This window comes from Pinus tabuliformis, chromosome 6, assembly GCF_031772625.1.
Source record: "Pinus tabuliformis cultivar Carrire ecotype Pingquan chromosome 6, CPIR1, whole genome shotgun sequence".
Taxonomy (NCBI): domain Eukaryota; kingdom Viridiplantae; phylum Streptophyta; class Pinopsida; order Pinales; family Pinaceae; genus Pinus; species Pinus tabuliformis.
This window is the reverse complement of record NC_142292.1, coordinates 1202372900-1202386356: the sequence shown is the minus strand read 5'-3', so window position 1 is coordinate 1202386356 and position 13457 is coordinate 1202372900. Positions and strand designations below refer to the sequence as shown.

Here is a 13457-nt window from a genome sequence, read left to right as displayed (position 1 = left end):
TTGACGGGCTGGAAAATCCCTTTCTTTTAAGGTTATCAGTAGTAAGGATTCTTCCTTTTAGGAGAGTCCAACTGAATATTTTAACTTTGGGGAGGCTTTCTGTTTTCCATATAGATTTCCGTGGGGCCCAATCTTGTTCATCTTGCTGAGCCTAGAGAGAGTTATATCCGGACTTGACTGAGTAGGCACCCCCATTAGGATCCCAAATGATTGTGCCTTCATTCTCCATATTCGTCGGGGTTGATCCTTTGAGATGGAGAACTAAGAGATCCCATTAGCTTTTTAAATTTGGAGGAAGATTTGGAATGTGCCAGTCTTGCCAATTTCTGTTTTCCCAACGAGAGATAGAATGCAGGGAGGATAGCCCCTTGGCTTGCATCCATTCTTTTATCTCTTGGAAACCTGGGAGAGATGATAAAGGTTCCTTCCCCATGATTCTGTCTCCCCATACCTTGATACTTTTACCATTTCTGGGCATCTTCAAAGTGTACTTGATGATAGTAGGTATCATTTTTTTAACTAGCTTCCATACTTGCGAGCATGGCCTTATTGGGACATTTTCATCCAGCAAGTGAGTTCTTTGATGATTCATATACTTTAAAGCCAAAGTTTGTTTCCACCAGCTGTCCTTTCCAGTTATCATTCTCCATATAATTTTGGCCCCTAGGGCAACATTCATCAGTCCAGGCAGCCTTATAGATAAGCCTCCCTTCTCATAGGGCAAAATTACTTGTTCCCATTTTACCAAGCTGAATTTTTTGGTCTCCTTTTTCCCTCCTTGCCATAGAAAACCTCTGATTATTAATTCCATTTGTTTGTGGATGCTGGCCGGAGCCAGAATAGTGGCATATTGGTAAATTGGCAACACAGTGAGCATGGCTTTGATTAGAGTCACCCTGTCGGCAATGTTCAGCCACAACATTCCCCAACTTTGGATTTTTTCCTTCATCTTTTCAGTTTGTGTGCTCCATAACTCAACCTTTAGATTTTCTTTAGATATGGGAAGTCCAAGGTAAAAGAAGTGATTCCAATTTGCCTGTATGGGAATCTCAAGAATCTGAGATATTCTTTGCATGGTGCGAGAGGGAGCATTCCAACCATATATTCTACATTTTGCATTGTTTAAGAGACCACCAGAAACCTCCATGAAGTTATCAAGGATTTTTTTGAATCTTTGGGCAATAATGCATGAAGCTCTGCCCATCAACAGAGTGTCATCTACGAACAAGGAATGATTTATGCTTCTTACACCATGAGAGATGTGCAAACCAGTTAGTGTTCTTTCTCTCCTTCTCTTTTCCAAAGCTCTACTTAATGAGCCTGCCATTATTATATATAAGAAAGGTGAAAGAAGGCAGCCCTGCCTTAACCCTTTGGAACTTTGAAAGAGCTCGCTCGGTCTTCCGTTTATCAACGGGGCTATCCATGGTCCCATAATGCATGCACTGATTACCTCAATGTTTTTGCTTGAGAAACCAAATTTCTTTAAGACAACAATGAGGTAAGGAAGACTTACTCGGTCAAAGGCATTGGCCATATCCAATTTTATGATGATTCTTTGTTCTTTTTTTAGCATGCTTGAGTGTAGAGCTTCTTGGACCACCAGTACATTGTTTATAATCTGTCTATTTGGAACAAAGCCTCCTTGGTTTTCCAAGATAATCTCAGGGAGAACTTTCTTTATTCGGTTGGCTATGATCTTCGTTATTATTTTATAAGAAGAGTTGCACAATGAAATTGGCCGAAATCTGCTAAAAGTGGAAGGTCTAGCATCCTTTGGAATTAATGCCAGATAGGAGGATTTGGTAAAACCTCCCATTTTTTTTTAATAAACACATTCCTTATCATTCTTACTAAATCCTTTTTTATTATCTGCTAGTGCTGCCTGTAAAATGCAATTGTGAATCCATTCGGACCCGGTGCCTTATCCAAATGAAGGCTCCAAACAACTACCTCTATTTCTTCTTCTTCGATTTCTTGCATAATTTCAATTTTCCGCATTTTGCTCATCACTTATCTTGTTTGGTACATGCTGCAAAAAGTTTTCGTAATTTGCTATTTCTCCATTTGTTGTTAAGAGGTTTTTGAAATGTTTATGAGCTTCTTTTTTTAATTCAACTGCTCCTCTAATTTCCTGTCCCTCTACTTGGATTTTGTCAATCTGATTTCTGGCTCTTCTGATTTTCATAGTATTATGAAAAAATGTTGTGTTTTTATCCCCTTCTTTTAACCAAAGGCTTCTTGACTTTAGTCTCACCACTTCCTCTTCTTTCTGGTTTTCTCTATATATTTCCCAAAAGAGGCCCTTTTCCTGGAGATGGTCCTCTTTGTCCTCCTCCTTGTTTTCTTTTGCCTCTTGAAGTTTCTCCATCTTTTTTAATAACTCAACCTTTCTTTTCTTTGTTTGCTTTTCGTTTTCTATGGCCCATATTTTCAGTTCCTTTCTCAAGTTTTTTAGCTTGGTTTCCCACACATAATAGGGGGACCCCAAGACCTTTTGAGACCACACTTCCGCAATTAGTTTTTTGAATTCTACATTGCTGTTCCATATTGGGCAATATTTGAAAGGTATTGGGCCTTGATTTTCCATCAGACCCATAGTAATTACCACCAGCTTGTGATCTGATGTCGTTGTATGAATGATTCTTGATCTTGCTGAATTGTAGTTGGAGATGATTGCTGCTTCCTACCCTTTTGTTGTTCCAAGTATACTTACCATTGTTGGGAGGGATGTCTATTAGATTGTTTTTTCCATAATGTTTTCAATGGCATCCCCTGAAGGGTCTACATGGTAAATCCCTCCAAATTTCTCCTCTACATTTAGGACAAGATTGAGGTCCCCTCCCAAAATTATTTTTTTGTTATGAGTTTCATTTAAGGTCTCTTGAACCGTATCCCAACATTGTTCTTTTTCCCTGAAGTGGTTGGGGGCATATATGTTGACAATGCAAAATTACTCATTGGTGGTTGTCTCTTTTAGATTTGTTCTAATCCAGTGTTGTTCCTTTTTTGGCTGTAGCAACTCCCATTTTCCTTTCCTCCATAATGTGCAAATTCCCCCCAAGGCCCCTATAGCTTGTTGAGCTGTTCCCTCATAATTTTTTAGATTTTTGATCATTTTTTCTGAGTCCTGACAACTAGTTTTGGTCTCCTGAAGCATAAGAATATCTGGGTTTTCCTTTACTAAAATATCTTTTGCTGCATTTACTTTAAAAGGTGTCCCCAAACCACGACAATTCCAGGAGACCACAATCATTATTTATTTAGTTGATGGGTTGAGGGTCCTTTCCCTCTTTGATGATTTTGGTTTTTCTCATTGTTCCCGGAGCTTTTCCCAAAAAAGGAGTCCATGGGCTGCTGCGTTCCTAAAGCCATCTCTTTTGCTGTCGCTTCATCTCTAAGCTCTTTGTTAGATTTTCTTCCTGCTTTCTTTTGGTGATCTAAGATTTGAAGAGATTCCTTAGATTGGTTTCTTGTCAAAATTCTATCAACTGAGGGGGGAGGAGGGCTGCGAGGGGTAATAGGAACTGAGGGGGTGAGGATATGGGAGGGGGAGAGATGAGGGGGGGATGGGGGGGGAGATGAGAGGTCCAAAGGGGTTGTGATTGATGGAAGATGAGGAGATTAGGGGGAATTGGCTGGGGGGGATGATGATGGAGAAGGATAAGGGGGGAGGGGGTAGCCTAGGGATGGCTTGAGGAGGAGAGGGGCTATTTATTTGCTGTTTTTTTCTTTTTAACTTGTTCCCATTTTGCTTTAGACTCTTCTAAATTTTCACTTTCTTGTTTTTTTGGACATCTATTTGCAAAATGACCATATTCATGACATACCTTGCATTTGAACGGTATCTGCTCATAGTCTAGCTGTTGTATGTGCGTCCATTGATCTACTTTGATCTTTACTGCCTCCGGAAGGCCCTTCCCTAGGTCCACTTCGACACATATCCTCGCACATGCATGCATGTTCTCTTTTGGTTCACATCTGTCAATATACTTCCCCACAACATTCCCGATGGCCTTGACAGATTCATCTCCCCAGCAATGTAGAGGAAGGTGAGGAAGTCTTACCCATACCAGCACAGCGCTGGGAACATCCATTTTAGGATTGAAGTCAGGGGTCCATCTGTTTAGGTATAGCCCTCGCATGTCCATGAAGTATGGGCCGTTTCTGAAGATTAAATCTCGATCTTCCTTTGTTTCGAAATGAAAGGTATAATACCCTCTTCCACAAAATCTTATGGAGATTTTTCCACTTATTGAAGAGGACCAGTTCCTTTCAACCCATTTCTGAACCGAACGAGGTGATGGCCATAGTCCTGTAAACTGGCCAACCAATCCCCTTTCTGCTAGAGACAATGCTGCTCGACAAGGGAGAGACGGAGGTAGAGAGATCTCTGGGATGTCTTCGAGTTTCTTCACAAACTTGGATATCGACGGTCTGGTTTTTGGAGGGCCAATGGTTGAGATCAGAGATGCAAAGGCATCTGCATTTTCTTCTTGCTCATAGGACTGTTTTCCTGGAGGAGGATCTCCATCCTCCGGTGGTTCTATGAAAGTAGCAGGAGGCTGCTGTGGTCTGTTCGAAACTCAAGGTTGCGGAGGCCCTCGAGGCGCACCAAGGAGGAGCTCATGGAAGCACGCGCAGCTCTCAGATTATCACTCCAACCTATTTTTTATGAATTGTGGAGCATATCAAAGTCACTACAAGGCTAAGGAGACAGATTCAAGAAGGCTTGGAAGGGGAAGGTCTTAAAAATTTGGACCATTTCTTGATTTGTGCGTGTCATTCTTGCGCAGGGGCCATGCTAATCTTCCCTATATCATTCCAATTTTATCGGATGTCTCCGAAGAGACATTGATTATATTTTTACGTAGTCCATGGAGGTTGAATACCTCTCTGAAAAACAATTCTGCTACCTGTTTGGTCGAATAATCAGTTGAAATTGCAAAAAAATGTGCATATTTTGACAACCTATCAACCACTGTGTAGATGCAATCCTTTCCGTGTGCCTTGGGTAGGCCTGTAATGAAATCCATAGAGATGCTTTCCCACTTTGTTCTGGAATTGGCAAGGTTTGGAGTCGACTTGTGGGATGTGTGTGCTTGACCTTTATTTTGTTGAAGAATGTAATTAGTGTTGGTCTTCATAATTGTATTTGAATCATGTATTGGTCAATAGAAAGAAAAAGAAAAATTATTTGTAAAAATAAATTTTTGATTGACTTATTAAAGCTTGGGTTTCATGCTTCGGTCAATGGTCAATAGGTCAAAGCACCCATTGAGTGCTCTAGGATTTTTGTTGAGTCAAAGTCAAATTTATTATGTAAGAAACCCTTCTTGGTTTCATGGTGTCAAAGAAAGAAATTTATTTTGTCATACCTTCCATCCATCAAGTTGGCCTCAAGCTCTTCTAAATTGGTTCCAACTTCATCTTCTTTAAGCCAGCCTCTCTTATTATTCATGTTGGCCTCAATATACAGGCTGTTAATTTTAGGATAACAATGGTATGTTCTATGCCCAATATCATATCTAGTATAGCAATCACATCAACATGATAGTAAAATGCAGATAGAACATAAACAATAACAGTAGAAGACAAGCCAACACAAGAGGACACAAGATATGGCACTAGCCAGGGACAAAGCCCAATGTGGGGAAACCCTTTATCAATTCTTCTTATAATTCTTCAAAAGGTCAGCAGAGAGAGAGTACAATTTACAATATTCACTTGCCGAAATTGATCAGTCAAAATAGTTGAAACAGAAAGCCCTAACCAAAAAGTCAACGCTGGTCAACAGGGTTGAAATTGACCTCCAAAATAGCTCGATCAACCTTAGTCAACTCGACCTCCAACAACAAGATAATGTAGCACAAAACAGTCCGCAAATAACCAGTCAAATATGGTAAACAAAAGTCAACACAACAACTTGAATTAGGGTAGTCAACATTGGTCAACTCAAGGGTCAAACTGCCTCGATTTTGGTGCCCAGAACAACGCCCTGCCCAAACATAAGTCTCCCTCACAAAATAAAAGTCAAATAGGATCAACGCTGGTCAAAGTCAACCCCTTGAAATTTCGGTCTCCTGAAATTTAGGCCTCCTGAAATTTTAGTCTCCTGAAATTTCGGTCAAATCTGGTCAACGCAACAGATAGAAAAAATAGTTTTCCTTTTGCATGTGTGGAGAGAGAGAGAGAGAGGCCCATAAATCCCTACCCAATCAAGATGAGAGAGAGAAAGATGAATGAGATGAGATGCCAAAATGAGGAGGAGGCACCTTGTATTTATATGCAACGTTGAAGGCTGGAGGAGGCTAATTTGATGGCTGGCCGACCTTGACAATTTGTCCATAATCAAAATAAATTCATAACTTCATTTGTACATGTCAGAATGGGATGATCTTTAGATCAATCCTACACCTCTCGAAAAGAGGAATCCAAGAAAAATATCAGCTGCCTCATAAGAGCTGTCCAAAGTGATGTTTGGCCCTAGTTGCCAAATTTAACACTCCCTCTCAACTAGGGAGAACATCACCTGCCAAACTGTCTGACAATCTGTACCATCCCTGTCACTGCACTGCTCTATTGAACCATGAAGAAAGAAGAAATGATCGAGAATGTATCATACCATTCTCCACTGACCCGAAGTTAGTCTCCAACAACAGAGAGTGTGTCATACCACTCTTACCTGACCCATAGTCAGTTTCCATTGATCCTAGATCAATATTAGCATCCTAGCATAGGGAGTACGGTAGTACAAGATGCGTCCATCGGTAGTACTATGGTCCCTATCCTCATTTCCCTACTCATTGGTCAGATGAGAGGTACTTCCCATGAGTCCTAGACTGCATGGGTAAGATGTGTTGACAGGAGAAGGTGAACCATTCATCCTTATTATATGCCATAGGGGAGGGTGAACCACTCAGCCTTTGCATTTGCCACCATGGGGTATCACAAGGGAAGGTGAACCATTCACCTTGTACACAACACACCACTAGGGGAGGGTGAACCACTCAGCCTTTGCATTTGCCACCATGGGGTATCACAGGGGAAGGTGAACCATTCACTAGGGGAGGGTGAGTTACCTTATGGTCGCTCATCACTCCAAGAAGTACCCAAGCCCCTTGGAGCTCCTAGAGCTCACTATCCATCTCATACAGGACCCTCAAAAGAGGGTCTCTCCACGACTCCAAGTCATTCATGGAAGGTTAAGAAATTGACCTTCCCTAGGTTAAGAATATCGATGACCTGCTCATCGGTCCCAATATGATGGTGCCTTATTGCTCCCCGCTGTACCATATCCCAGATAAAGTGGTACCTGATATCAATATGCTTGGAGCGATCATGAAACATAGGATTCTCAGAAAGACAAATCCCACTCTGGTTGTCACAAAAGATCACGGTGGTATCCAACACATGTTAGGTCCCTATACTACTAGTGTAACCCCTTATTGTTATTAGTGCAACTCCCTTATTATATTGTTGTGCCCATGTAGGCCCCATATTGTTATTATTGTGCCCCATAGAAGCCCACTATTGTTATTATTGTGCCCTTACATTATTATTGTTATGGCGGCTCTGATTATATTATGACCCCTTAGACTCCTATATATAGGAAGGAGGTCTTGTCATTTGTATCATCCAAGAATTGTTCATTTGTGTAATATAAAGGACGTTGCCCCCTTGAAGAGGCTGATTTCTAAGGCGTTGATCTATCTTTTCTATCTTTTTGTGAGCTGGTTTCATAACATTTGGTATCAGAGCTTTGGATTTTAGGGTTTCACTGCTTCAAACAGGTTTTTGTGGAATTTCCGCTATAACTTTTTTTCTGCAACATTTCAGAAGATAAGCACAAAACCCATTTGAGACGAAATCGTTTGGAACCTCGTGTCCGAATTTCAGATCTTGTCTCGCTATAATTTCGGAGATTTGATCCGAGGAAGTTAGGGTTTTTGCAAGCTCCATAATTCCATCTCAAGCAGGTCATTGTGGAATTTTTGCTATACTTTGTTTTCTACGAAGGTTTAGGTTCTGAAGTTACAACCCATTTGAGCCGAAATCTTGGTGAAGCTCAGGCCCGAAATTTAGATCTTGGTTCGCTATATTTTCGGAGATACAGTCCAAGACATTTAGGGTTTCTTCAAGCTCCCGAATTACATTCCAAATAGGTGACCTTGGAAAATCGTCATAACTTTCTCTTTGAGCATCATATTGAAATTTCGTGAAAAGTTAAAGAAATAGGACGGACTGTAGTTTTCTGTGTATCGGTTTCAGGTCCTAAGGTTGAAACATGAACATGTGGCACTTCGTATAAGTTTACTCTACTGAACTAGTCTATAATCAAGTCATTGTGGGAGATTTGACATAACTTATCCTTGTAGAATCCAATCTTGATCAAATTTGTGGGGTTAGAAAGAGGACTCAGAGGGCTACTGCAGGACGGAATTTCAGAACTTGGAGATCTGAAATTACAGACTTACAATCATTTCAAGATCGAGCTCCTAAAATAAAGAAAAGGCGATATGAGGAAGTTTGATGGCAAGGATCCGGTAAATTGGACACTATAAATGGAGCAATATTTTGATCTACATGAGGTGCAATTGTTACAAAAGGTACGAATTGCATCTTCATATTTAGAACCGGATCAATTTTACTGGTATAAAGGGCTTTGTTCTCGTAAACCACTTGTTACATGGTCAATTTTCATGAAGGAAATGATAGCATATTATGAGGATACAAAGAGCAACACCTTCTTTAGCCAATTGATACATCTCAAACAAAAGTGTTAAATGGCAGAGCACATTGAGGACTTTCAAAAATTGAATATAAGGGAAAATGATATTCCAGAGAAGCAGGGGATTGATGTCTCCATAGGGACTTTAAAGGATAACATTCAACATGAGGTTCGTCTTTGGGAACCTGATTCATTGGAGAAGGCATTCAGGTTGGCAAGAAAAGTGGAAAGCAAAATTATGGCAAAAAGGAAGTCTACCCCTCACAACTATAAAGATGGAAGTGTTATTTCTCCTAGCCTTCCACAACCTACAAGGTTGACACCACAACAATTGGAAGAAAAAAGAGCAAAAGGGCTTTGTTACAATTGTGATAACAAATACATTAAAGGTCATAAGTTTGTTGAGAAGAAATTATTTTACATTGATTGTGAAGAGGAGGAAGAAAATGATCAAGAAACGTCAAAAGAAGAGGATATACACTAGGAACCAACCCTAGCGAAAGAAGAAATGAATCTGGCCATATCTTATAAAGCATTGGCAAGAATTACCACTCCTCAAACTCTCAAGATAGAAGGACATATCAAGAAGAAAAAGGTTCAAGAAGTGAAAGATCACATTGAGAAAGAACAAATGAATCTGACCATATGTTGTAATGCATTGGCCAGAATTACCACTCCTCAAACTATCAAGATAGAAGGACATCTCAAGAAGAAAAATGTTCAAGGAGTGAAATATCACATTGAGCATCAAGAAATGAATCCAACCATATCCTGTAATGCATTGGAAGAAATTACCACTCCTCAAACTCTCAAGATAGAAGGACATATCAAGAAGAAAAAGATTCAAGTAGTGAAAGATCACATCGAGCATCAACAACAAGTTCTCCAACTTTTAAAGGATAATGCCACATTGCTGCAGAATCAAATGAAACAACAGGCAGATCAACATCGCAGTGAAAGAAGTTTTGATGTAGGCGAATGGGTATTTTTACAACTACATCTCAAGCAAGCTATTTATGAGAAGGAAATGTTGGCAATACTACATGCACTTAAGACCTTACCTAATAGGAGGACACTTCAAGGTAAAAATGGATCACGATAGTCTTAAATACATTTTAGAAAAAAAGATTATCTTTAGAAGAACAGAAAAAATGGGTCACAAATATGTTGGGTTGTGACTTTGAAATCATCCACAAAAAAGGGAAGCAAAATGTTGTTGCAGATGCACTCTCAAGAAAGGATGAGGATGTGGAAGCATTGTTTTGTGCTATTTCTATTATCCAACCAGATTGGATAAACGAAGCAAGGGATGAATGGAAGAAGGACAAAGACGTGTGGCCACTCATTCAAGAGTTGCAGAAGATCCCAGTTCAAACAATATTGCCAGAACTTGACGCGGAAGGAAAAATCATATTGGAACCTGGAGCAGTCAGAGAAACAAGAACTTGACAGCTACGAAATCGATCAATTTTAGAGTATCTCATCAAGTGGAAGAACTTACCCACTGAAGATTCCACATGGGAGGACAAGAATTTTATACATAAGCATCAAGAACTATTCAAGCATTGAGGACAACACTTTTTGAAGGAGAAGGGCATGTTAGGTCCCTATACTACTAGTGTAACCCCTTATTGTTATTAGTACAACCCCCTTATTATATTGTTGTGCCCATGTATTCCCCATATTGCTATTATTGTGCCTCATAGAAGCCCACTATTGTTATTATTGTGCCTCGTAAAAGCCCACTATTGTTATTATTGTGCTCTTACATTATTATTGTTATGTAGGGTTTGATTATATTATGACCCCTTAGACATATAGAAAGGAGGTCTTGTCATTTGTATCATTCAAGAATTGTTCATTTGTGTAATGTAAAGGAGGTTGCCCCCTCGAAGAGGCTCAATTCTAAGGCGTTGATCTATCTTTTCTATCTTTTTGTGAGCTGGTTTCCTAACAACACATGTCCAAACAACTCACTAAAGAGCTTCCTCAACTAGACAGCTTCACAGGAGGCCAAACTAGCAGCGATGTATTTAGCCTCAGCGGTGCTTAAAGCAACCGACTTTTGCTTCCTGCTCATCCATAATATTGAAACAAAACCTAGAGAGAAGCAACATCCTGATGTGCTTTTTCGATCCACCACACTTCCAACCAAGTCTGCATCAGAGCAACCATGGAGCCTCACATTCCTGACATTGTATCTCAGTCCATAAGTGATTGCACCCCAAAGATATCTCAAGAGGCAGCAATCCAATGTATATGATGAGGCTCGATCATAAACTGAGTCATTGTGTTCACTGCAGAACATATGTCCAGACGGGAGTTCACCAAGAACATCAGGGCCCCTATGAATTGATGATACTCAAAAGGATTTCCCAAATCGGGTCTGGTAGCACTTCCGCATAACTTCTTGAAGTTAAGTTCTATCGGAGTAGTCACGGACTAGCAATCCACCATCCCAAATCTTTCAAGTAGCTTCACAACATATTTTCCTTGAGAAAGGACAATCTCCCTTGGCTTTTGCAAGACCTCCAACTCTAGGAAGTAATGCATCAGTCCTAGGTCCTTCATATCAAATTCGGAAGCCAACTCTCTCTTACATTGATGAATAAGAGGGTCTACACCTGTCAGAAAGAGATCGTCCGCATAGAGTACCAAGATGAGAGGTGTATCATTCTCAACCTTAAAGTAAAGGTTTGGATCAGCTTCACTTCTTGTAAATCCCGGCTTCATAAGATAGCTATCGACCCTTTCATACCAAGCCCGGGGTGCTTGCTTCAACCCATAGAGGGCTTTCTTTACCCTGTATACATGTGTCTGACGATCTTGAACTTCAAACGCCTTAGGTTGTTCCACATAGACTTCCTCCTTAAGTGAACCATGCAAGAAGGCAGTCTTGACATCCATATGGTGTAGATTCCATCCTTGCGAGGCAACAAGGCCTATAATCGAACGAATGGTGGTGTAGCGAACAACGGGTGCAAATATTTATCATAATCTACACCTTCCTTTTGAGAGAAGCCTCAAGCAACAAATTTGGCCTTGAACTTCTCAGCACTACCATCAGCACCATGCTTGATCTTGTAGAGCCATTTAGAGTTGACAACAAATTTGTCCTGGGGTCTAAGGACCACATCCCAGATATCATTCTTCCTGATTGACTCATACTCTTCGTTCATAGCATCCTTCCATACTTGTTGCTTCACAACTTCTTCGAATGAGCAAGGTTCAAACTAAATAATGGTGCTCATAGCAGTTAAGTACCCTTGGTACCTATTAGGCTTCTTGCTTTCACGAAATGTCCCCCTCGGTGCAACATGTCTCTTGGCATCTTCGAGAGTTTCCCTCAGCCATGAGGGTCTCCTTTTGGAGGAGGAGGGCTCATGAGGAGGAGGATCAATGGGATCCATCAGTTCTTCAACATCGGGCATCGACTCATCCTGCGAATCTCCCTGATTTCCTGCATCTGCTTCTTTGTCCTTCCTTGGAATAGGAAGGTTGCTAATCTTCCTTAGGGCAACATCCTCATCGAAGGTGACATCATGACTCAACTCTACTTCTCTTTGACTAGGCACATAGATTCTATATGCCTTAGAAGTTTCACTGTAGCCCACAAAAGTTCCTTTCTTCCCAGATGCCTCCAATTTACTTCTCTTTTCTTTTGGCACATGAAAGTATACGGAATACCAAAAATTCTAAAATGAGAAACATCAGGTTTCTTACTGGTGAAAACTTCTTCGGGAGTTTTGGAGTCCAATGCTTGATGAGGGCATCGATTTTGAACGTACACAACAGTGTTGGCAGCTTCTCCCCATAGGAACTTTGGAAGTCCTTGATCATGAAGCATGGCACGAGTGGCTTCTATAATGGAACGATTCTTCCTTTTAGCAACACCATTTTGCTCAGGAGTATATGCAGTAGTAGTCTCCCTCTTAATGCCAGCTTCCCTGCAATAGTCATTGAATTCATTTGACTCATACTCGGTTCCATTATCGATCCTTAATGTTTTGATCTTCTTCCCTGTTTGATTTTCCACCAAGTCTTTGAAGGCACGAAACCATGAGAATATTTTATCCTTTTTCTTCAAAAAATATATCCAAGTTTTGCGAGAGAAGTCATCCACAAAGACAACATAATATAAATATCCTCCTAATGATGTCACAGGCAACATACCAGATAGATCAGAATGAACCAATTGCAAAATGTCTGTGGTCTTGCTATCACTTGAGGGGAATGGTCCCCTTGTATGTTTTCCCTCAGCACATCCCTGACATACACCTTCATGCTCTATTTTGAATTCGGGCATACCTGTAACCATCTTCCTTGCATCGGGTAGAGCCTTATAGTGAAGATGAACAAACCTCTGGTGCCATAGTTTGGATTGAAGAGATGTGTCGCAAGACATGGCTCCCAGTGGACTTCCTCCAACTTGATATAAACTGTCAACCCTGAATCCAAGAGTAAATGCTTCTTTGAAATTTCTTTTCCACACACGTACCTTTCCATCGATGAATGCCACCTTGAATCCTTTGTCTTCCATCGTCGAGATAGACACTAGATTCTTCTTTAGATCAGAGACATATAGTACTTCTTGAAGATGAACGATGTTACCTTGATGCAATTAAAGAGTAACATTCCCAAGTCCCTTCACGGCATAGGTGGCATTGTCTCCAAGGATAATTTCCAAATTCGTATCTTTCTCTATCAGATTTGAAAGAGCTTCCTT

The 13457-nt window shown here is 40.5% G+C and overlaps 1 protein-coding gene and 1 non-coding gene across 2 annotated transcripts in view; one reads left to right on the top strand and one right to left on the bottom strand.

Moving 5' to 3' along the window:
• The window catches only part of LOC149263041 (uncharacterized), a 115682-nt gene that overhangs the window by 22640 nt on the left and 79585 nt on the right, over window positions 1-13457 (top strand). The window lies entirely within an intron of this gene.
• LOC149263042 (U6 spliceosomal RNA) lies at window positions 4751-4853 on the bottom strand. Its single transcript, XR_016261241.1, has one exon. It is a non-coding gene; the product is annotated as a U6 spliceosomal RNA (small nuclear RNA).